This window comes from Pongo abelii, chromosome 13 (assembly GCF_028885655.2).
Source record: "Pongo abelii isolate AG06213 chromosome 13, NHGRI_mPonAbe1-v2.0_pri, whole genome shotgun sequence".
In the NCBI taxonomy this organism is placed as follows: Eukaryota; Metazoa; Chordata; class Mammalia; order Primates; family Hominidae; genus Pongo; species Pongo abelii.
This window is the reverse complement of record NC_071998.2, coordinates 20,170,636-20,195,411: the sequence shown is the minus strand read 5'-3', so window position 1 is coordinate 20,195,411 and position 24,776 is coordinate 20,170,636. Positions and strand designations below refer to the sequence as shown.

General features: G+C 45.6%; 1 protein-coding gene across 1 annotated transcript in view; it reads left to right on the top strand.

The window, feature by feature from the left end:
• The first annotated feature begins 11,349 nt into the window (after positions 1–11,349).
• The window catches only part of FRMPD1 (FERM and PDZ domain containing 1), a 100,245-nt gene continuing 86,818 nt past the window's right edge, over positions 11,350–24,776 (top strand). Inside the window, exon 1 of the mRNA XM_002819604.4 lies at positions 11,350–11,490. The gene's annotated coding sequence lies outside the window, so the exon portion shown is untranslated. The remainder of the gene's footprint in view (positions 11,491–24,776) is intronic.

The following is a 24,776-nucleotide window of genomic DNA, read 5'->3' as shown; positions in this document are numbered from 1 at the left end:
TTATGAGCACTTACTAAGGCCAGGATGGCCATACATCCATGGGCTGGGTGACTCCAGTGTCTATGCACTTCCCAGGACACTATTCCACCTCACTTAGCACAGTGCCTTACCCATAAGCTGGGAGCTTATGGGCTCAAGCCATCCTCCCGCCTCAGCCACCCAAGTAACTGGGACTGCGGGCATGCACCACCAGGCCTAGCTTGCTTTTGTATTTTTTGTAGGGACTGTGTTTTGCCATGTTACCCAGGCTGGTCCTGGACTCCTGAGCTCAAGTAAAAAATAAAATTTTACTTGAATGAGTGAATAGAATTGCATATACTTAATCTAGGCCACACCTTGCAAAACAATTCATAGAACTCAGTCAGGCCAAGCAGATGCCTCTATACAGCCAGCATGAGTTTGGGGCATAGCACTGGGACTAAGCATAGCTCTGTCACTTACCTCTGGCCTCAAGCAAATGGTTTAACTGCTGGGTGTTCCTGTTTTCCTCAACTGTGAAATTGGATAACGATACCTCACTCAGGAGTATTATTATGAAGGTCAAATGAGATATTGTCTGCATAAGGGCTCCAAAGGACATCAAGGTGGTGAGTGTTAAGGGATTATGGTTCAGTGTAGGTAACACAGATACCACTAATGGCATACCCCTATTCTATGCCTGTTCCTGGTAGGGCTGAAGGAGGAGGGGGTGGCTGAACCGAGGACAGAGTTATGGGGGAAGAAGGGGTTATAAGTAGCTATTTCTGTTCCCGAAGTGACCATTCTCTAGGCACAGACTGAAATTCCCTCTGGAGCTGCACTAATGGACACATTAGTATCAATTGACAAAGTACCATATGCTCTGAAATGTTCTCCCATTAGGCTTCATAGGAGGTGGCAGGAATTCATGATCCATTGTAGGAAATCTGCCATGATTTTAGTCTTCAGTAAAGTATACTCCTAGGCTTCCTACACTCTGGAAGGTCGGGCTAGGCCTCCAACTACATAATGATGCACAAGACATTACTTATTTTAAGACAGGAAGTCTGTGAAGTAAGGTTATCTTTGTCTGTCAATAGTAGACTCATAAAATCATCCTTTATTTTTGAAAAAAAATTATGTTTTAACAATGAATTATTTTGTGAGTATTTGCTCTTTGGTTTCAGGTTAATCAGCATGTGTACTGGTCATTAATAAGGATCCAGATTATGAAAATAACACATAATGTCTTCAGTGGCATTAATAAGTACATGGTTTTTCATAAGTCACCATGTTATTTATTTATTTATTTATTTAGAGACAGGGTCTCGCTCTGTTACCCGGGGTGGAGTGCAGTGGAGCCCAGTAAAATCTAGGCTCACTGCAGCCTTGACCTCCTGGGCTCAAGCCATCCTCCTGCCTCAGCTACCCAAGTAACTGGGACTGCAGACATGCACCACCAGGCCTAGCTTGCTTTTGTATTTTTTGTAGAGACTGCATTTTGCCATGTTACCCAGGCAGGTCCTGGACTCCTGAGCTCAAGTGATCTGCCCACCGCAGCCTCCCAAAGTGCTAGGATTACAGACCATGTTATTTTTATGGAAACTTCCTTTGCAAGAAGTATCATCTTTCTTAATACCAGTCAATTTGCCTAAAAAAGAATGAAGGGAAAAAAGGAAGCAAGAAAGACCCAAACTCCACCAATTTCAAAAGAAAAGGCAGACTTAAAGTGTCAAGATCTGGGAGTTTCAAAATGTATAACAATAGCTGCCATTTATTGAATGCCTGCAACACCCCAGAGCCTGTGCTAGGTGCTTTATCCTTACTAGTCAATTTAATTCTCACAACACCCTTCAAGGTCAGTATTATCTGTGTGTTAAGATGAGAAAACTGAGGGGTTACATTAGTTGTCCAAGGTCAGAAAGCTAACGAGAGCTGGCATTCAAGCTACCTCTAGCTCCACAGCCCAGATCCTTTCCAGAACATCCCCCTCTGATTCAAAGAACAGGCTGAAACAGTGTTGCAGTACACAGTACCTAGTAACAAAACATGAATAAAGCCTTGTTTTTAAGAAAATCTAGATCATCCCTCCCTCTCCTTATCCTACACTGAAGATACAAGAGAAACCTTCCAAGACTTTCCCCTGCGTCTGGAGATTGTCCATGCACTGTTTCCAGAATTTAGGGAATGTTTTAGCTGGAGGGAGTCCAGGCTAGTCTAGTGCCTCCCCGACATCCCCCAGTTACTTTCATTCAGATTTACTCTGCTTATACCTGTCCTCTACAAGGGGCTTCTGTTTAGTAGGATTTGAGTTGAATATAGATTCCTACCAAAGTTGGAAAAACACTGATACAGTCCAATTCTATGTTTTATAGGTGAAGATCTCTCAGACCCAGATCAGTCTTGACCAAAATAACCTAGAAAGGTAGGACAGGCCCTTTGCTCTTTAAAATTTTAATTTCTGGATAACTACAGCAAAACTATTGAGGTAAGAAAGACAATCACCATGGGAAATATGCTCCAAAAGCTGTTTTCACCTGTTGACAGAACAGAGGAGGGTAGCAGAACTCCCAGATTTAAATTCTGGTTCCATCACCAACACCAGCTATCTGGATGATCTTGAGCAGGTTACTTAACCATGCAGAGTCTCTTCATCTGCAAAAAAGACACATGATACTTGCTTGTTGGAGTTTTTGTATTAGTATATTAAAAATACATAGCATCTAATAGGTGTTCCTTTCCATCCTTAGAGCCTTCCCATAGGCTGTTCTCTCTGCCTGGAAGCTCTATCATCCCTCTCCCCTTCAGTAGCTGACTTGGACTTATTATTTAGTTTCTTTCACTAGATTTCTTGGATTTGAATCCAAGCTCTTACTAGTTGAGTGACCAGGGGAACATTTGGCCTTGGTTTTCTCATTTATAAAGTGGGGATATTAATATATAATTCATAGGGTTATTAAAATGAGATAAACCACTTAGAACAGTGCCTAACAAATATTAGGTCTCAATAAAATTTGGCAAGGACGATTTGTGGGATCCGTAATTCCAGAGGGTTCTTTTTCCTCCTTCGGTAAGCTATTCACATTGCCTGGAAGCTCATGACATTTACTCTTTATTCTTGGAGTTCAGAAATTTCACCAGGATATATTTTTAAATATCCATTCTGCCAATCTTTGTCTTTTAATTGGTGTATTTAGATTATTTACATTTAATATAATTATTAAAATGTTAGCACTTAACTCTGCTATGTTGTTATTTCTTTTCTTTCTGCACAGGGGAAAGTCTTGGAAGCTTTCTCTCCCATCTGTTTGTTCCCCATTTCTCACTCCTCTTTTTTCTTTTTCCTGCCTCCCTGTGGAGTACTTGGGCTTTTTAAAGAATTCTACTTTGATTTATCTAAAGTATTTTTGAGTGTATCTCTCTGTATAGTTTTTAAAGTTGTTGCTCAAGTATTAAATCATACATAAATAACTTATTACAATCTACTGCTCCTGACATTTTACCCTTTTCAGTGAAATGCCCAGGACTGGAAGTTCTAGGTGTGTGTTTTAAAATTAATACAGTGTAGAAATTAGAGTCTTTTTTACTTGATAACTCAAGTCCATACATTTTAATGTATAGGTAATTCCAGTGCATAAATTTTATCTGATAATTCAAGACTATGAGCTTAGTCATTTTTTCTATTATTTTTTGGTTATTGCTTTGCTCCTTTGTTATTTTTTTGCTCCATTTGGTACTATTATTTGCATATCTTCTAGATATTTCATCAATGTTTTAAAATCCTCTGACTCATAATTTCTATTTCTTTTTATTTTTGGCTTGGTACTGTGGGGTAGTTCTCCTTTTTCATCTTTCAGATCATTAAATCAGTTTTCAGTGGTGTTCATTATATTTTTCATTTCCACAATTGCAAATTTAAAAAATTGTGTATTTAACTTTCAAAAACAATTTTTCCTCATTTTGATCGTTTCTTTCTAGTCTCTGCTTGAATCTCCTTACATTTTTGATTTTAAAAAGTTAGTTTTTCTTCTATTAAATTGATCTCAATGTGATTCCTCTCTTTTAGTTATTTGTCTTGATTGTGCTCCTTCAAACTATTGACTCCCTTTAAATAATCTCTGATCTGCTTTGGCTTCTTATATCCACAAGTGGGCAAGTTGGGCTTTTGTGGCCTCTTGGGTACAATAGCTCAGCGATCATGAAAGGAAGGAAGGATGCTTCTCCAGTGGCCTGGTGGTGAACAAAGCTACCTGGCTGGGTCCACCAGGCTGAGGTGAGGTGGAAGAGGCTTTTAGGATCTTTGGACACTCCCAGAATTAATAGGGTGGGGTTGGGCTGCTGTGTGCCATTGTGTAGTTTGTTTATTGCAAGGGCATCTGGTAGAGAGGATTAATAGGAGCTAACATCCACTTGCTGAGCTGTGTACCCTGGTGTGGAGCTACATCGGCCCAAAGGAAGGAAGCATATTTTCTCATTTTCACAAAGGTATCTGAGAGGGTAAGCTTTTTTCTAACCCACATAAAGATGCTGTGTGGGCTAGGTGTGACCCTCAAGGGATAGTTTGGCCCACCTGTGACATTCCGTTCTATAGAGGCAGGTCGTGACAGAGTCAGGGGTCTTCCCACAGAGCTATGTGCAGGAAGTGGGCAGGGACAGTTCTTCCTCACCTGTTGAGGGGTCCTGCTCAGTTGGGGTCAGCTGGGCCCCTCAGGTAGCCCAGGATTGAAAGCCTTCATTGCAGACTCACTAGAGAGGCTGACTACTTCTCAGGCTCCTGGGCCTTTGTCCTTCTTGCAATTGTGGACGGTGTGGCAGCAACACCGCCCTTTGCCAATCCTGCACTGGGATTGTCTGTGTGGGATTGGGCTCCAGCTATAGGCAACAGTGTCCTATGCCCCATTCACTGTATGGCTCACATTTTGGGTCCCCTCAGCAGGGAGCTGGGTAAGAGAAGGGCTTGGAAGGCGGCCCCCCATCTTCAGAGAAGCCTCCTGGGTAGGCACGCTAAGGTGATTTAGGAAGTTTCTCTATAACACAGTTCTAATACAGCCATCTTTGCTCCCCCACAATAGAGCTCTGTTTCCCAAATAAACCTGAATCTGAATCCCATTTACCAGCTCTGTGATCTCATACCAGTCGCTTGAATTCTCTGAGCTTGCCTCAGTTTCATCTGTAAAGTAGGGATTGTCATGTGTGTCTTGCGGAACTCAAGCAGCTGTTGAGAGAATAAGATGAGATGATTTCTCTGTTTGGTGTTTTACAAACTGAAAAGTCTACGCAAAAGTAAAGAGATGAAGAAAATAGTGCTAGAGAGGGTGGCATCTGCCCCCGGGGGCTGTGGGGAGCACGGTGGTGGTGGGGAGTTGCAGTCACCCAGCAGATGCAAAGCAGAATGAAGCCTATGGGAAGTGGCCAGATGTAGTTGTCAAGACCAGGGTAGGGCCACACTTGATGCTGGCCACAACCTCAAAACATGCCTTCTTCTGGGGAGCTGGTCTCCCGGGAGCTGAGCCAGCAGGAAAAAAAATAAATAAATAAGAGAGAGAGAGTTTTAAAAGGAGATAAAAAGGCAAGAGTAATAGATGCTGAACCCAGTCCTATCTTTTCAAAGCTGCCTCTCAAAACACTGAAAGATTTATCACTTAAGGAATGAGATAAAAATTCATCTGACAAGAGACATAAAGAGCTTGAATATTTTTTAAAACTTGTGATAATCATTCCCAGTTCTATACAAATATCTTATTGCCTTCCTCTGTTTCTAACTGAGTCATTATGTCTGTTACATTAGCAATAGATTCGAACACCAGTTTTATCAAGGAGCAGAGAATGCGATTACGAACAGGAAAAGAAATATAAGCAGACAAGGTTTAGATGAGAGCTAAGGAAGCAATCCAGAAATGAGACATGTTTTCCATCCTCCTGCCCTACCACTAAAGAAAAAGGTAAAAATAGATCATCTTTGGGAGAACGACTATGATAAGCAGTCAAGCAAGGTTTGGAGGGTGTTGGGAGACTGATCTCTCTTCACCAGTACACAGATAATGAACTTTCTAGCTCAACTCCCTATTCTTAGTATTACACAGTGAGTTGGACAATTCATTTTTAAGAAGTGAGCAGTGAATGTCTGCTTCTGTGTCCTAGAATCTTGGGAGTAAGAACATATTGTTTTTCTGTCAAATTTTCTCTCTGTAGAGCAACAATCTAATTGTCCCTAAGAGGTAATATAATCCTCATGATAGTCACCCAATTTCTTTTGCCAACAGCAGTACTTCTCTTCATGACTGATAACATTTTATCTTCCTTAATCTCAAAGAATCATTTGGTTTAGAGCTCAGGGAACATTGGTTGTCATCAGGTAACATTGCCTCTTCTTATAGAGGAGTAAAGTGTAGCTCAGAGAGGTGATGCGACTTTCCCATAGCCACATAGCAAGAGAGGGACAGAACTAGGGTCTAGAACTCTAGGGCACTGCTTTTCTACAAGTAGCTCAGCAGAAGTGCTGACATAGATATCAGATAGGGCTATTTTTAATAACCCTCTTGCAGTACTCCAGTAGTCCCTGAGTCTTGGCTCACCGAAGCCTTGATGTAACTGTCTCATTATATTTCTGCATAAGACCTTGAATATTAAGAACATACAATCAGTTTATGTGGTGTAATAACACTCTCTTAACCAAACCATTTCATCCCCTATCCAATGTGGATTCACTTCAGAAGGCTTAAGTCTGTAGTAGGCACTCAACAATGTTGACTGAATGAATGAATAACCACTTAGAGGCCCATTAAGGAATCATGTCGTTTTAGATCTGAAAGAGACCTGGAAGGTCATTCTGGTCCCATTCTTCCATTCTGCTGAGACTTGAAGAGTGAGGGGACTTGGTGGCAGAGCACTCCTAGAGCTCCTTTCCCCTCTGCTTCCCCTACAGTGTTCTTTCTTTCACCCATACTGCTTCTCATTAATTTGATCTGGAGGCATTAAAATTGCCAATTTACTTGTGTTCAGGTAAACAAAATAAATATTTCTAACATCGAAAACACTTAAAAACATTTAAAAACACTACTCCATAGAAAATGACAGGGTCGAGGTTTTTTTAACCATAAGGAATTTGATCATTCTGAAGAAGAACAGAAACTTGTCCTAAATCACTGCAGACAGTAAAGCTGAAATTTGAAGCAGTAAATGATTCTATTTTGGGAACAATAGATATGAAGTCAGGAAGAGTTAGGCATTCTAAGAAGGAAATTGTATAGAAAAGCTAACTATTAAGTCAGCTCTCAGAAGTATTTGAGTGCAAAGGAGATTAATACAGGTAAGGGGAAGGTATGGGCACTTAGCAGATGACAAATGGCATACTCATTGCCATAGAGAAAGCAAACTTTTAGCTGAAATGGTACTTATGGGAAATAAATTCGAATCTCAGATGTTTGAGTCAGGAAGTCTCATTAGGATGCAACACAGCTTGTCATTATGGGCTATTACATAGTGTCACTAAAAAAAGGAGAGACTCAGAGAGGGACAAGACACAACCACATAGCAATATGAGAAATTTCATTCTTGCTATATCTTGTTCTATATTAATATTAGATCACTTGATGCTACCCTCTCACCAAAAATGACTCTTCATAGTGACAAAAACAGAGATTAAAAGTAATCTAGGCCGGGCGCGGTGGCTCACGCCTGTAATCCCAGCACTTTGGGAGGTCGAGACGGGCGGATCACAAGGTCAGGAGATCAAGACCATCCTGGCTAACATGGTGAAACCCCGTCTCTACTAAAAATACAAAAAAAATTAGCCGGGCATGGTGGCGGGCGCCTGTAGTCCCAGCTACTCTGGAGGCTGAGGCAGGAGAATGGAGTGAACCCAGGAGGAAGAGCTTGCAGTGAGCCGAGATCGCACCACTGCACTCCAGCCTGGGCAAAGAGCGAGACTCCGTTTCAAAAAAAAAAAAAAAAAAAAAAAAAGTAATCTATATCCAAATGACAGCTGTTAGGGTAAAACTTGAAAAACATATATATTTTATTTGTTGATTTATTCATTCATTCAATAAATATTTATGGGATTATAGGAAGGCAAAAATAAATAAGACATTGTCTTTCTCAAGAAGGTCTCAAGAAGACAGACGTGTAAACAAATCATTGTAATGGGTGTGCTGGGTGCTTTATTTGCTGTATGCTGTACATAAGTATAGCAGAGGCTCAAAGCAAGGACTGGGAAGAGTTCATGGAGGACAAGATATTTTTGACCAGGATTTAAAGGAAGAAGAAAAGTTTGTCCAACAGGTTGGGTTAAAGGTTAGAAAAACAAGGAAGCAATAATAACTTCTGTAAAGTATTTAGCAGTATAGGATTTAGAATTTCATATGAATCCCAGTGCAGCTATTTTAAAGCTGTGGAATCTTGGGTAAGCGACTTTACTTCTTGGAGCCTCAGTTTCCTTCTCTGTAAAATAAGTAGGGTAATCCTCACTGCATATAATGATTAGAACCATTCCTAATAGTGCTGGCTAGCAAGTAATGAATGCTGTTTCATCTCCGGGAACTCTTATTTTTTAGAACACTCCTAGGTTGTGGGTATTCTTATTATGCTTCCTTTGCAAAGGAAAAAAACCGAGAACTGAGAGGTTATGGAACTTTTCCAAAATTACATAGGTTAAAAAGCAGCAGCATTGGGATTTGAACCTAGGCAGTTTGGCTCAAGAGTACATTTTTTTTTAACACTATGTTATGTGTCTCTTACTACATAAGGTACCCTGAGAACATAAGGTGTTTGGTGTGCAGGTGTGGGGTGAGGTAGAGATGGGGCCTCAGGGGTGATAGGATAACTGTGGATTCACGTGATGCTAAGGAGTTAAGACTTTGCTGCACGATCAAGAAGGAACAATGGAGGTGTCTTCAGCAGGAGAGTCACTGGTCAGGTCTGTGGTTGAAAAAGATCACTGGCAGTATGTGAAGGATGAAAATAGGAAAGACTGGAGGCGGTTACTACAGCCTTGGCAAGAAATGGTGACGCTCCAACGAAAGCAACGGCAGCAGGATGAGGGGGAGGAGACATGTGTAAGAGAAGTTAAGGAGACAGAGTTGATTGGACTTAGTGGCCAGTAAAGTATGAAGGCCAGGAAGAAGGAAGAGTCTAGACTGTCCCTTTGGTTTCTAGTTTAGGTGCCCAGAGGAAGGAGGTGCCACTACCAGTTGAGATAGGGAAGCAATGCAAAAGGGGTAATTTGGGGGTAAGATGTGGGTTTGGTTTTGGCTGTGTTTAGACTGGGGCACCTGAGGGACATTTAGGCAATGTCCAGCAGGCAGTCGTGTCTCTGGGTTTGGAAGACAGAAGGTTTGGCTGAAACCATGCAGCTGATAGAATTGCGCGGTGAGAGTGAAGGGAGAAAAGAGGCCGAGGAGGGACATGAAGGCAATGGCAAAGGAGGCTGAGGGGCAAGAGGGACCAGAATGAGAATCTGAGGAGAGCGGGGTCAGGGGCTGGGTCCGGCACCTAGAGAGGCTGACACTGACGCAGGTAGCTAGGCAATGGAGGGGGACAGGGCAAAATTCCATGGGGAACATTTGTACTCACTGGACAAGAGAATAGTTCTTATCTTACTTTCTGACAAGTGCTATGCTTTTTGGTGTTTAACTGCCTTGGAGAGAGTAATTTGATGATTAATCTTTATCTACAAAATAATTTTTAAAAGTAAACTTTATTTTGAGAAAATTGTAGATTCACATGCAATTGTAAGAAATAATTCAGAGAAACAGAATACTTGATTTTTAAAAAGCTTTCATTATTTCCACTATGGCTTCAGAATCTTCCACCCTTACGGTGCTTCTGTCTCCTGGGGCAGAACTTTGTATACTACAAAGACGGGTGAGGAAAGCAAAAGGCTCACTCAGCCCGTGGATCTGGGTGGCAGAGGGCTGGGGCACTGAGAGAAAAGGGAGCTTTGGGTGCAATTACGTAGGAGGTCTTTCAGCGATGGAGCCACTCAGGAGTTTCTGGACGGACTCCTGGATTTGGAAATGAAGGTCACAAAGGAGGAGCACCTGCCTTCATCCAGACGATGTTGGCTCCAAAGTGCTGCTAGTCTCCCCCCACCGCCCTTGGATGAAGGATGCACTTGTTAACATCTGCCTGTGCACCATCCCAGAATGATCTAACATCCCAATCTGATGGTGCCTCATCCCTACTCAGAACTCCTCCCATGAACCTGCCAGTGCACTGGGAACACGGTGCAAACTCCTTGACCAGGAATTGGCCCCTGCTGACTCCCCTGCTTTATGTCTCAACTCCTGCCACTCCCTCTGTGGGATCTCTCTCATCTTGGGGTCTTTGTTCCTGTGGTCTCAACCTGAAAGGCTCTCTCCACACTCCTCCCTTTCACTGGCCAATTCCACTGGCCTTTCAGGTTTCCATTTAGAGCATGCCCTCTCCAGGAGGCCTTCACTCAGTCAGTGCAGGCCTGAGTGGTGCCCTCGGCCCCGTGGGATTGGGTTATCGTTACAGGAACTGGACTGTATTTTAATAGTCCTAGACTGTACATTCCATGAGGACAGGGACTGCTTTATTAAAGGTGTATTGTATCTCCAGTGTCTAATGCACGATATGGACCTCGTAGGTGTTCAGTAGAGTTCGGCACGGAAAATAGTGCATAGACACATGCATTTGGGTATCATGGTCAGAGACGCGGTAGGACCAGAACCAGCGGAGTGGGTGAGACGGCTCAGGGGGTTAGAAAACGGCTGACTGCAGAGTCCCAGGGCGCTCCAGCATTTTAGAGTTTCTGGTTTGAGGAACCCTCAAGGAGACCGAGGGAGTAGCTGGAGAGGGCCGAGGAAAGCTAGGAGAACACAGTTTCCCAGTGCGGAAGGAGTTTGCAGAGACAGGGGAGGTGGTCCACAGGGCCTAATGTGGGCCCACGCTTTCCCTCTCCCTTCAGCCGAACACCTGCGGGGCGTGGGGGTCAGGGGGCGAGTCCCCCAGGGCTCCCCATAGCTGGGGCTCTTCCTGGGGAAAAGGAGGCGTGAGAAGGGGGTCGTTTTGGGAACTCTTCTGGGTTCCAGTTTTGGCCCAACCACCGCCGGTCTGGGTGACCTTGGGGAGTCCCTTTCCTCTCCCAGCCTCAGTCTCCCCCCTGGGTACTCAGCGGACGCTGCGTGCCCCGGCGGTGAGCTGAGGCAGGCGGCGGAGGCAGGGCCCGGGTGGGAGCGGGACCGCCCACTGCGGCGGGCCGGGACCTCGGAGCCAGCGGAGGCGGCGCGCGGGGCTCCTCCCCCGGGGCGGGGGTCGCGGCGCCGGCAGCTGGCGGCCGCGCAGCTGCAGCCTCAGCACCTGCCGCCGCCAGACGGCGCGGGCGCGGCCCGGCCCGGCCACCCCCTCCGGCTGCAGCCTCGGCGCGGGAGGCGGAGCCCGAGCCGAGCCGGAGCAGCGCTGCTTCCCCAGCCTTGGCCGCGACCGTGCCCGCCGCTGGGCGGGGCCGCCCCTCTCCGAGAGCGTCAGCCCGCTAGGTCCTTGTCCGCGCGGGCGGCACCTCCTCTGCAGGTAAGGGAGGGGTCCCGGCACCGCAAAGTTTTGGGGAGACTGCCCGTCCCCACATCCCGGGCCTGCGCCTCGGCTTCCTCCGCGCCGCCCTCCGCCTGCACCACCAGTCCCGGGTGACCCGCGCCCGCCTCCGGTCCTCGTGTCCCCAAGCCCGGCTCGGGGGCGCGTCCGTGGGCTAGCTCAGGACCTGCCATCGTGAACTGTTTGCACAGTAGCGATGTGTGCTTAAGTTTCCGAGATCTGCATGGTGTAGTGAGTGGAAAGAGCGGTAACGCGGGAGGGGGAGAGACCTGGGTTCAGGTGCGGCCGCGGCCGGCGCCAACTTTCTGAGTGACCTCAGACCAACCCTCTCTGTCGGTCCTCGATGGCCACACCTGAACCAGAAGGGGTTCGCCAGGGACGATCAGCTGCAGCGCCAATGCCTGTGTTGTCATCTTTTGAGTAGAGGGGCATCCCTGAGTGTCTCAGCTCCAGAACTCATTGCGGGTGGAGAGGAATGAGCCGCAGAAGTCAGTCTCCGGGGTCGCGTCGCTAACTTGCAGCAGCTTTGGCTGAGCTTTAGGAGGGGCGTTGAGTCAGCCTCGGGGAGCAGGGGATGCCCCTAGGGTTAGGAGTCAGGACTCTGGCTTCTGGTGGCTCCTCTGCCATACACCCACTGTCTGTGTGACCTTGGGCAAGTGCCCCCTGCTTTTGCCAGCACCTATAAAATAGGGTGGAAGTCGTGTTCACTAGTTGTTCGCTGTCTCTTTCAGCTGTAAACTCTGGAGAAGCGGAACCTCCGGATCTCTGCATTTAGTCAGTTTGGGTGGAGGCAATATTTCACCAAGAATCCATCTAGCACTTGCAAATGAGCGTTTAGAAAATAAAGGAGGCATTTGCAGTTTGCTTTGGAAATCCCAAAATAGACACGGGGAGGACTGGTGAACGCTCAGCTCGCCTTCTTCAGTGCTTTGGACCGTCATGAAATATTCAACGACATAATGATTTGTTTTCAAAGTGGCTTATAGATCAGGAAGCGTTTCTGTTTGTGAGTCGGTTATTTTTGTAAAAACCTCAGAATGGTTGTTTGGGAAAAAAAAATAATGCACTGTTCTAGGGGTCCTGACCTAGAGGCCAGCATCTACTTGTTTCTAGTCTAAGATGATGGTTGAGATGATTTCCAATCAAGGCAATTTCGGGCATCCTTTGGTCGGTGTTGAGTATGGTTACGGTTAAGGAACCAAGTTCATCTTTTCCAGGACTGGTGCATTCTCGCGCAGTCACAGCAAAACAAGCGCGAGGTAGTTAACTGTGACATGCTAGAAAGCGAACTTTATTTTTTTGCCCAATATCTTGTTCCCCTTGTGCTGCAATTAGTGGCTCCCCAGTGTGTGGGTGAAACGCATTACCATGAAAGGATTCTCACAGAAGTGATTTTATGATTTTATTTCCTTCCTCGACATCCTGGTTTTAAGTTTCAAGCATTATGAAATCAGAGAGCTGGTGAGGGTGTGCTTGGTGACCAGAGCAGAGTTGTGGTACCTAAGTTTGTCTTTCCTGAATGAGACCCCATCCTTGAAGCTAATTTGTCCAGAGCCTTTTATCTCTCTGATGCATTCAAATGCCACCAGTCTTTTCCCTCTTCATTTTCTATTGGTTCATCAAGCACTTTCTCACTACTCATTTGGGAGGACACAAACATGAAAATTACCAACAGGCCCTACCCTCAAGGAGCTTAGGTTCTGATGGGGAATAAAGAGGCTTCTGCCACAGGATCTTCATTGTGGGCTTTATCGCCTGGGATTCCTGTGAACACTAAGGAGGGTGAATTCCAAGTGGAGATACTGGAGAAGGCTTTACAATGGAAGGTGGAGGAAGAAGAGGATTTCAACAGGTGGTGAGGAATAGAAAGGCCATGTGTAGGTCAAGAAGCTGGTACGAGCAAGGAACTGGTGAGAACTGGGAGAGCATGAGACAGATGAGAACAGTGAGCCTGGTGGAAGCACAGAGAAGGCAGAGCACACAGAGAAAGGGCAGCGGGAAGAGGCTCTGGAGGCTCTGAACCTGGGCTGGAATCCTTGCTGGCTGTGGAGTATTGGGCCTCCGAGCCTCACTTTTTTTATTCGTAAAACGGGAATAATAACAATTCCAAACTCACAAGATTAAATGAGATCATGTATAACAGTGTCTAATAGGATGTTTGCGTGTAATAGGTGTTGGATAAAAGTCAATTCTTTTTATCAGAGGGTTCATGGGCAAGCTGAATAAGTGTTTGAAGGCACCATTGGAGTAAATAGTGCTTTTGGTTTAAGCATGTGCATTGATTTAGAACCTCACCACCAGCATAGAGTTCTTGTGACAATGTGATGTGTACTCGAGGTGCCTCTTGATTCAAGGGGCAGGGGCTTTTTGTTATTTGGAGGGTGTTCAGATCAGATACTAACATCAACAACAGGCAATGCCCTGTAAATACTGTTAGGTGGTGGGAGGTCACAGAAGACTAATCAGAAGGCTCAATCCCTGCATCACACAAGCTTATCACTATGTACTCAAGGACCCAGATTGGTGGGGGAGGGGGGCAGATTTGACAGTCAGACACAGCTCTAAATGTATCAGCTTTGTCCATATAGCTGGGAGCGGGGTACTGGCTCCCTTCTGTCTTAGATTTGCAGTGGTCAAAGAATAGGACACAACCTGGGTAGCATAGTGAGACCCCATCTCTACAAAAAATTTACAGATTAGCTGGGTGTAGTAGGTGTGCACCTGTGGTCCCAGCTACTTGGGAGGCAGAGGTGCTGAGGTGGGAGGATCACTTGGGTCTCACTCGAGACTGCAGTGAGCTATGATCATGCCACTGCACTCCAGCCTGGTCAAAAGAGTGAGACTTCATCTCTAAAAAAAAGAATACGGAGGGTGAAGAATAACATTGCAATACCTTATGACCCTGTGTAGCACTATGTAGCATCTATGGTACTGTCCTTCATTTTTTCAATCAATGGTTATTCATAGAACACCTGCTCTCTGCCAGAAAATTGTTCTAGGTGCCTCGAGAATACATCGGAACAAAAGGCAAGGTCTCTACCTTCCTGGAGTTTATATTCTAGTTGGAGAAAACAATGAACGAGTCATTACATAAATAAGGTAATTACAAGTTGTGCCAAAGGCTGGGAAGAAAATAAGTGGGGAAATGTGAGAGAAAGTAGTAGGAGTGGGACTCCATTGGAGGGTGGTCAGGGCAGGCCTGTCTGAGCCAGTGAGAGCCAGAGGAGAGAGGGAGTCAGTCTTGCCTGGAGCTGGGTGAGGGTCAGTGCAGCAGCTCTGTATCTGTAAGAGGTAGGGTAGTTTTGTGTATGAGATGCAGACTCTGGGGCCACACCACCTGGATTTGAATACTTGCCCCTTGGCTAACTAAATATACTCCACTATCAGGTTATTTAATCTTCTGAGCTTCAGTTTTTTCATCTGTAAACTAGGGATAATAACAGTACCTCCTTGAGAGGGTTGTTGGAGAACTGAATGAGTCGATACATGTAAAGTACTTAGAATAGTGCCAGTTATATAGTAAGCACCAAATAAAAGTTCAATTGAGGGTGAGAGAAGGAGGAAACTGTTCTAGGCAGAAGGAACAGCAAATGCTAAGGCCTGGAGGCCTGAAGGGGCTTGGTGCATGTACGACTAGACAGTCTGTGTGCACAGGTATTATCCTCACAGTTATCGGGGAGACTTCTGAGCAGGCTATCTGCCCCTTCAATACAGAATTATATATTTTAGGAATTTTGAAGAAATGACCACCCACAGCACTTTTCACTTGCAGGATCAGGCCGAGTGGTGTGGTGAGCTGCTGCTGCTGCTGCTGCTGCTGCTACTGTTTCGGGGACATTGCACAGTAGACCCTTTTTTAGGATCTCTTTCCCTCCCTCCTTCCCTGCCCCCAGAGGTGCTCATTGATGCATAAAGGGAAAGCAGGAGTGGAGCTGAGCCCCTGGTGCCACCAGCCCTGGTACCAAAGTACTGGCTGTGCCCGCTTGCTGTGGGGTACCCTTCAGCCATCATCCCCTCCTCCTCCCAAGCTGGAAACTACAGCAGGGGAGGCTAATTGTCTGTGCCTTCTCCCTTGTTCCCTCCTTACTGAAATCTACTCAGTAAGGACCAAGTGACCTTGCCCTGTAAAGTAACAGTGACCAAGCCCTATTATTTTTACTTCCAAAATCTCTCTAATATGCCCCCATCTTTCCATTCTCTCTGAGCATCAGGCTTCGGTGCTCTGTACTGTAAAGTGTGGCTCTGATCTCATCATGCTCCTCCTCAGAGCCTTTCAGTGGGTCTTCCCTGTATGGATACCGAAGTCCCGAGTCCTCAGCCCAGCAGGCATGATGGGCTACCTCCATCCTTTCTCTCACATCCCCTCCTCTGCACCATGTCCCCACTCTTTTTTTTTTTTTTTTTTTTGAGATGGAGTCTTGCTCTGTTACCCAGGCTGGAGTGCAGTGGTGCGATCTCGGCTCACTGCAACCTCCGCCTCCCGGGTTCAAGCAATTGCCCTGCCTCAGCCTCATGAGTAGCTGGGACTACAGGCACCTGCCACCATGCCCAGCTAATTTTTGTATTTTTTCGTAGAGACGGGGTTTCACCATATTGACCAGGCTGGTCTCGAACTCTTGACCTTGTGATCCACCCACCTCGGCCTCCCAAAGTGCTGAGATTACAGGCATGAGTCCCCGTGCCCAGCCTCCCAACTCTTAATCCCCCTAGCCTCAGGTCTCTAGGCCTTTGCTCCCCCGTCTAGCCCCTCTGTCTAGCATGTGCTTTAGCCTTCGTGGTCCTGCCTATGCCTGAAGGCTAAGCTCAAATCCTGCCACCCCTAGGAAGCTGTCTTCCAGATCCCCTCATCCCAGGGATTTCACTATTCCCTGATACTTGGTACCTCTCATGGAGAAGTCATTACTGTCAGCCTTGAAGGATTTTGTGTGCGGTCACTTGTGTATGTGGCCACAGCTCACAGAAAGCCCTTGGGAGGGCCGGCACAATGTCCTTCTTCTTTCTACCCCACAGCGCTTTTCACAGAGCCTAGCCCTAATGCAGGCTTGATAATGGTCTGTATTGGATTGACAAAAGCCTGTGATTTTCCTGATATCTGAAATGATTTGAGTCAAGCCAGAAATATGAGGCTGACGCTTAGGGGTTGCATATGGTTCTCAGCTGAACTCACTCGTGGCATTCTGATCCCTCAAGATGTAGCTCCTTCATTTGATGATGGGTTGATGCAACCTCTAAGATGAGTCTGAGTTTTGAATTTAGCTTTTCAGTGTGCCTATTTTAAAGGAATATACTATGTAAAATTTGAACCTTGAAGCTTTTGACATTGTTTATATTATAAAAGTGTTCCTTACTGTAAAAAAGATCAGTATAGAAAACTTTCAAATGCCAAATATACCTACGCACTGAACACCAATCAATGTATAAAATTTTGGTTTATCCACAGCTATTGTAGTTGTACTTTTACTGTATCCTGAGATATACACTAAACTTAATATATGTTCATGGAAGCAGTACTAACAGTGGCTTAAATTTGTTTTGGTAATTACAGATTACATTATACAGGTTTGCAAATCTGAGACTTTTTTTTTAGTTAACTATCTGCCTGAAGGACAGTGGGAAGCCGGACTTGGTGCTTGGCAGATTGATATGAGGGCAGAAGCCATTATTTTCATTAAGTGACACAGTGTTTTCAGGAACTCACCTGATGTTTAGAGACCTTTTTTCCAGCAGTTAGAAGTGGTTTGGGCCACCAATCATTTCCCAAGCTGGCTGCTAAATGGTATGTGGCCTTAATATTAGTTGTTTTGGTGAAAAAGAAGAAAAAAACACTAATTACAAGTTGGAAAAGGTAAGATGGTAAATTTAAAAGTTCTTTTGACCTCTTTCAAGGAATGATCTGAGAATCTCAGCTGCTTCAGTAAAAGGGTGATATGGCAAAATTTCAAAATCCTGAATGGAAAGAGCTTCAGAGGAATTCATCTGGATGCAACAGTGCATCATTCTCTGAGATTTTTCACTTACGAGAAGACAGATGTGCAGGCAGCTGAGAAATGCTGTGCTTCCTGTTCTTTGAGTATCTAGAATATAGGGTGTAGGCTACAGCTTGTATTAAAACCAATGATAACAATCCCACCTCCCCTGCCAATTGAAACCCCTGTCTGATGCTGACTTGTAACTATTCACATGTGAAGCTTCTGAGTTACTGCTTTGTTGTTTTCTTTGCTCCAGTGTAGAATTCGGAAGGATGCAAAAGGAAAAACAATTATTAAAGACGAGGATGGCATTTATTTGTTCTTATAAAAATAATTTATTTGGTAGCTGCAGTCTCTGTTCTCTCTGGCTTTCCCTGGAAAAAGACACCAGTCCAGACTGTCCAGGGCTCCCCTGGTACCTGTGAATGTGCTGTTAGTTCCTGGTCTGGTTAGAAGATGATGTCTTTGTGGAGATACATACTTGGCCTCTTTCTTTCTCCCTGAGGTGAGGGACATTTTGTGTATAGGCGATGGAAGAATAGATGGTCTCTTTCTCAAGCTCATTCCTGGTTATTTTCAGTACTTAGCTCTTTGCAAAAGCTGCGTAATAAGTGTCTTAGTGAGAGTGTGCCTTGTTTATGTGCTGAAAACCTAGATTCACACATGTGTTTCCAGATATTTTAGCTACCAGTCATAGACCCTCAAACAAGACTGCCAGCTCCGGAGATGATCAAGTACAGCCTTTGTGTGGTGCAGGAATTCCCCTAGCATACCCAGCCTCCCTCTGCTTGGACCTGCCAACCCCCACCACCTTCCTATTCCATCCTCAGTTGGCTCTGGATATTACAAAGTTCTTCATTATTCCAAGCCAAAAATCTTCCTCTCGGCAATGGTTGCCCCATTGGCCCGATCCTGCCCTTTGAAGCCCCACACACAAAAAAATCCATTTCTTCTTCCCTATGACAGCTAGTTAGGCCACTTGGACCTTCAAAGACAGGGATCAGGCCCCCACATCTTCACTTCTTCAGGCAGAATGCCCACTTTATCTGGCCCCCTGAAAAGCTAAGAATGGGACACTGCTGTGCAGGTGGGGGTCTGATCAGCCCAGACAGGAGCAAGCCCACTGCAGCCTCACTTCAGAATCTATATTTGCGTTAGCACGGCCTGAGGCCAGTTAGCTCCCAGTGGGTCCCCCTTCTGGGCTGTGCACTGGGCCGTGCACTGGGCCACTATGGAACTGCATGCACTTTGGCGTCAGAGAGACCCGAGTGTCCTGGCCCAGTGGTTGATGTGGGGTGGCCCCGGGTGAGTTAGCCCCCTCTCTGGGACTCATATCCCTCATCTGTCTGACTACTTCTTAGGTGCTGTGTTTTTTCCTGTCAATGTAATGAATCAGCACAATCTTGGCTTAAAACAGCAGAGCTGTGTCCTTTAACAGTTCTGGAGGCCAGAAGTACAAAATCGAGATGGTAGTGCCGCTGTCCCACTGGAGTCTCCAAGGGGAATCCTTCCTTTGTCACTTCCAGCTTCTGGTGGCCGCTGGCATTTCTTGACTTGTGGCGGCATCACTCCAGTCTCTGCCTCCCTGGTCACATTGCCTCCTCCTGTCTGTTTCAAATCTTTGTTTCACTCTTATAAGGACACTTGTCATGAGACTTAGGGTCCACCTGGATAATCCAAGGATAAGCACCTCATCTAAAGATCATTAATTTAATTATATGTGTAAAAATCCTTTTTCCAAATAAGATCACATTTACAGGTTCCTGGGATTGGGACTTGGAATTTTTTATTTATTTATTTATTTATTTATTGAGACTGGGTTTGGCTGTGTCACCCAGGCTGGAGTGCAGTGGCATGATCAAGCTCACTGCAGTGCTGATCTCCTGGGCTCAAGTGATCCTCCCACCTCAGCCTTCTAAATTGCTGGGACTATAGGCGCACACCAGCTGGCTAATTTTTAAATTTTATTTTTAGTAGAGATGAGGCCTTGCTATGTTGCTCAGACTGATCTGGAACTCCTGAGCGTAAGCAATCCTCCTGCCCCAGCCTCCCAAAGTGCTGGGCTGACAGGTGTGAGCTACTACATCCAGCCAAGACTTGGATATCTTTTTAGGGTGGCCGCCATTCAGCCATTGGCTCTCTACTTTCTCTACTTTTGCAACTCCCTTTTGTTTCGATTGTATTTGAACCCAGCTCTCTAGGGTCACTGGCCTCAGATCCTCAGGCCGCATGTCTTCTGTCTCCTCCTTCCTTCAGCATCCTGGCTGCTGCTCTGAAGGGTGCCGGGGCTGTTCTGATCACTCCTGTTGTACAGATGTGGGTGGGGCCCTCAGGGATTAGGCTGCCTAGGAGAAAGCTCAGGTCTTTCTGGTGTATACCCTCATTTCCACCAGCATGCTGTGGCGAGTCAGTGGAGGTTTTATCAGTGGGAAGGAGAAGCTGTGGCTATTAAAATATTCATTTCCGGTTCTCAGACGTAGGGAAGATCCCACAGTGAAGGTGCTCTGGACAAAGAAGGGACACATAGTGGAAGACTTATGTCCTGACATTTTCCCCCTAATTTAGACTGAGATTGGCTCACTGAATTTCAGGGAAATTATATTCTTAGTGCCCAAATACTCTGTAAAAAATCATGAAATGCTCCTTGGCAACCCTGTAAGAGCATAGTAATATCATCTTCTTGCCCTACAACTAGCCTGTTTCAGAAGTTCCATGGTCCTTTAAGTGTGATCTCCAGTCTGATGCTGGCTTCTGGGCTCTCCAAATGCAACTCCCACTAAAATGTGCTTTTCTCCACAAAGAGAGTGCGCTGCTTTGTTTGTAGTTGACTTTTCAAGCACTGAAAAAAAAAAAAAAAAGCTGAGGGGCAAGCAGAAGAGCTGCATCTGGTGAAGCTGGTAGTGGAGCTGAGAGAAAGCAGGGGGAGGGTAGTGGCCTGGGAGGGTCTGGACACTGAGCAGCTCCAGACTCTCCGCTCGTTGCTGCCCCCAGGATTCCTGTCCGACAGCATCCTCTTAGATGGCTGCTCCACTCATTTCAATGTGCTTTGCTAAGAAAGGCCTGTGTGGGGATGGGGGCTGGGGAAGAGAGGCGGGGAGGGAGGAGAGAGATGGATCAGACAGTCCCTGCCCCGCCTGTGGCTGGAAGTAAGTCAGTGCTGGGCAGGGTGCTTCACTTTGCAGAGACCCTTGGGAGCCTAGCAAGGGCTGGCCATGCCTTGCAGGGAGATCTAGGAGGGCTTCTGGGAGGGACTGGCATTTGAACTGAGCCCTAATGGGTGACTAGGAGATAAAGAAGAGAAAGATGGATAGAACAGTATATCCAAAGTTGACCTCAGGTGGCCCCCTTCCTGGTCATCATCCGATGGAGCTGCACTGGAAGAAGCTCAGGTCTTACAGGGACGTTAAGGACCATCTAGTAAGGAAGATATTCAGACTGCACTGCTTAGAGATCTCCACTTCTCATTTCTCTTAAAGAACAATGATTTTAAAGTGGGTTTAAATAGTGGGTTTAAAGAACAGTGATTTTCCATTTTGACAAGGCTTGTTTGGTGTAGCCACTTCAAAATATCCCCACATCAAAATATGATGCTTTATCTGGGATATCTTTTCCAGACTTCGGGAGCCTTCCCTCCTGCCCCCTCATTTCTGCAAGGCAATACTCCCCAGACTGTGTGGTCATGGGATGTTGCTGTGTAACCTTCCCCACTTGACTGTGAGCTTCCTGGGCAGGGACTGAGCCTTGCTGCTCATTCAGTACAGAGCCCAGAAGGAGGCCTGGGGGGTACAGTGTTGACCGATGAATGAATGCATGACTGTGACTACTTCCTTAGCTGCATCTGGCTCCCAGCTGCCTTCATTGGTCTCTACAGTCATCAGTAGTATCCTGGCTAAGTCAAGAACATATGTGGGCCTCTGTGTTTCTCCATCTTATATTCTCTCCCGGAGTTGGTTTGCTATATCACCCAAGTTAGTAGGGACTTGAAGGGTGGTGCCCCCTCTCTACACTTTCAGAGGATGGGGAGGCGGTGGACCTAATGTCCAGCCCCTGGAACTGCTGCCTGTTGTTCTGCGACATGGCCAGACTGACCTGGGAACTTGCTTACTCGGTCCAACTGGCTCTTCTTGGTGCCTTGTAGTCTTACTACTACAGTCACAGAGGCAGGAGGGTGCAGGGGGTAGTGCCCAGGCCTTTGACTCCATCAGGCCTGAGTTTACCAGTTGCATGATCTGAGACCCATTGTTTACTTGCTCTCTTAATTGATTATCTGTGCATGTTAAGCTTACAGAAAGAAGATACAGGGAGGATATAATGACCCCTGTTTTCTACCTACACATGGTAAATATTCAATAAATGTTAATATTCTTTTTATATTATCTGAAGGGCTGTCATGGAGAAGAGAGATAAGATTGGTTCTGTGTGTTAGAGGCTATCCAGAACAAAGTTTAGTTTTGCCTCAAGTTCTCATCCTTTCCAAATTTCATAAAGCCCCTCAGTGTCCTAATTCCTCAAGCTTACGGCATTCCTGACATCTTTGTTTCTCATTCTCTTCCACCTGCAAACTACCACCACCTCTCTGTGTGAATTTGAAGGTTGCTTCCCCTTGTCTGAGCCTCATTTTCCTATCTGTGGGCTAGGTTATAGCCAAGGTCCTCTACAGCTTTGACACTACATTTAATTTCACAACATAGATAGATAATCCATGTCTTAGACTATTTTGTGTTGCCCTAACAGCTTGTTTGGAGGTTCCAGCAGGGGAGCACAGCTACTCGTATACCCTTGACCAAAGACCAGTCCTCCTCTGTCGGGGATGGCTGTCCTCTTTGACCAAGCAGGCAGCTTTGGGAGGGATGCACATGGAGTGGTGAGGGAGGAAGGGGACACCTGCCTAGCCAGCCAGATCAGCTGAATCAACCCTGGTGACCAGTGGGGTGACAGATGTCACAGCCAGATCGCCCTCACATCCATGTTGCTATAACAGAATACCACAGACTGGGTATTTATAATAAGTAAAGTTGTATTGGTTGTGGCTCTGGAGGCAGGGAAGTCCAAATCAAGAGGCTGGTATCTTTCGTGAGCCTTCTTGCTGTGTCATCCCATGACACAAGGGCAAAGAGAGGGCAAGAGGAGTGAACCCAATCCCGCAATAATAAACCCACTCCTGCAATAACAGCATTAGTCTGTTCGTGAGGGTGGTGCTCCCATGTTCCAAACATCCCCTATTAGGCCCCACCTCCCATCACTGCCATATTGGGGATCACAGTTTCAGCACATGAACTTTGGGGGATACATTCAAACCATGGCCATTCATTATTTGGAAAGTGATGTTCTAGGCCCCAGAGCAAATACAGTTGGAGTTACAGTCCTTGGCCTTACAGAGGTCACAGCCTAGCATGGGGACAAATAAGAAGTCAGCATCATGAATGCTGTGGTAGGGAATACAGGGCTGAGGGATCCGAACCAGAACAGGGAGAGACTAGCCACTTGGTCAATGTATGGGCCCATTGCCCTCCGGGAGGAGCCATCTAGAAATGTTTGTTACTACATAAAAACATGAATGATGGAGACCAGGTCTTCCCGGGTGGCACTAGGATTTTTTGCTTTGAATTGGAATTATCAGTATGGAAAATCCCAGCAGAGATGACCTATGTGAGGGACCTTCTTTCCTCTCTTATTCTCCTGCCTTCTTGGAAAGAAAAAAAAAAAATCCAAGTCTTCAGAATAGATTGACCTTTATGTACAGAAGCTCTTGGGACACACAGCTCAGTTTAACAAGTACTGTTTGTGTGCCTGAGAAATGTCTGGGAAGATGCAGAATTACATGCATAAAGAGAATTAATCTACCTTTTGCCATGATTGTGTTCAGAAGCTGATTTTCAAAGACAGTTTCAATTTTCCTAGCTATCTGGGTGACAGTTAGATGCATACAACCTGTGCACACTCATCCCTCTCTTGTATTTCGTCTGCCCAATTTAATTTGTTTAGATTCCGTAGGCTTTTATTGATTGCCCCTTAGAAGTTTAGCCTAGTGTTGACAGCCTAGGGGTATGAGAGACATCAATAGCCAGAAATTTCTTTTGTAGCTGGACTAGTAAGTCTTATACCCAAGAGTCAGTGAACAGAATGATCTGTTCACTGGGGATTGCTGAGTAAATTGGTGTGAGTGCCAGGATTTCTGCCCCAGGCTGAGAGATCTGGATAGATGGATGCTGAAGATGGTTCTTCAGGAAGTCTTTTGGAGGAGTCTGCATTGGAGATGGGCCAGGTGGGGATTGCATGCCAGAGTGGAGATGCAGGGGGAGGGGGCCGATCAGCAGGTGGACTCAGGATGGGAATTAGGCTTGAGCTAACTTTTCAGTCTCATCCTCAGCCCGTTGTTCTCATGCCTTGATAATGAAAACATTTCTTCAATGCACAAGACTAGCAGGCCTCTGGATTTTTGTTCGTGCTATTTCCTTTGCTTACCCTCTCCACTGCCCCACTCCATCTACCAGTAAAACTAGTTATCTTTCAATTCTAGTGTTCTTCTGCTGTTCTAACCTCATGACTTTGCCTCTCCTGGTTTCTCGTAGTGTTTTGTCTATGTAGTCATCCTGCAGTATCCCATAGGGGATTGGTTCCAGGACCCCACTGCAAATAACAAAATCCATGGGTGCTCAAGTCCTTTATATAAAATGGTGTAATGTTTGCATATAACCTATGCATATCCTCTTGTATACTTCAAATTATCTCCAGGTTACTTATAATACCTAATAGAGTGTAAATGCTATGTAAATAGTTGTTATACTGTATTGTTTAGGGAATAATGACAAGAAAAAGTCTGTACATGTTCAGTATAGACACAACCATACATCTTTTCCCCAAATATTTTCAGTTCAAGGTTCATTGAATCCACGGATGCGGAAGCCACAGATATGAAGGGCTGATTGTACTTCTGTTTCAGTGTGGTACCTGGAGCATGACAGACGCCCAAGAGCTATCACCTGAATAAATGAATAACTGAATAAATGACTGATTATTAGGTTCTGTGTCTGACTCACCTGCTGGAACTGTGAAATGTTTCCTGAGAGATGAGTGGAGGGCACCGAGATAAAAATGTGGGTGACAGATTCAGAGCAGGGAGACCACTGGGCTGCCCTTGGTGGTGGGGTGGGGGAGATACCCTTTGGAGGGGATGTAGGACATTGACATTTATGTATGTATGTATGTATGTATGTATGTATTTTTACTTTAAGTTCCAGGATACATGTGGAGAATGTGCGAGTTTGTTACATAGGTATACGTGTGCCTAGTGGT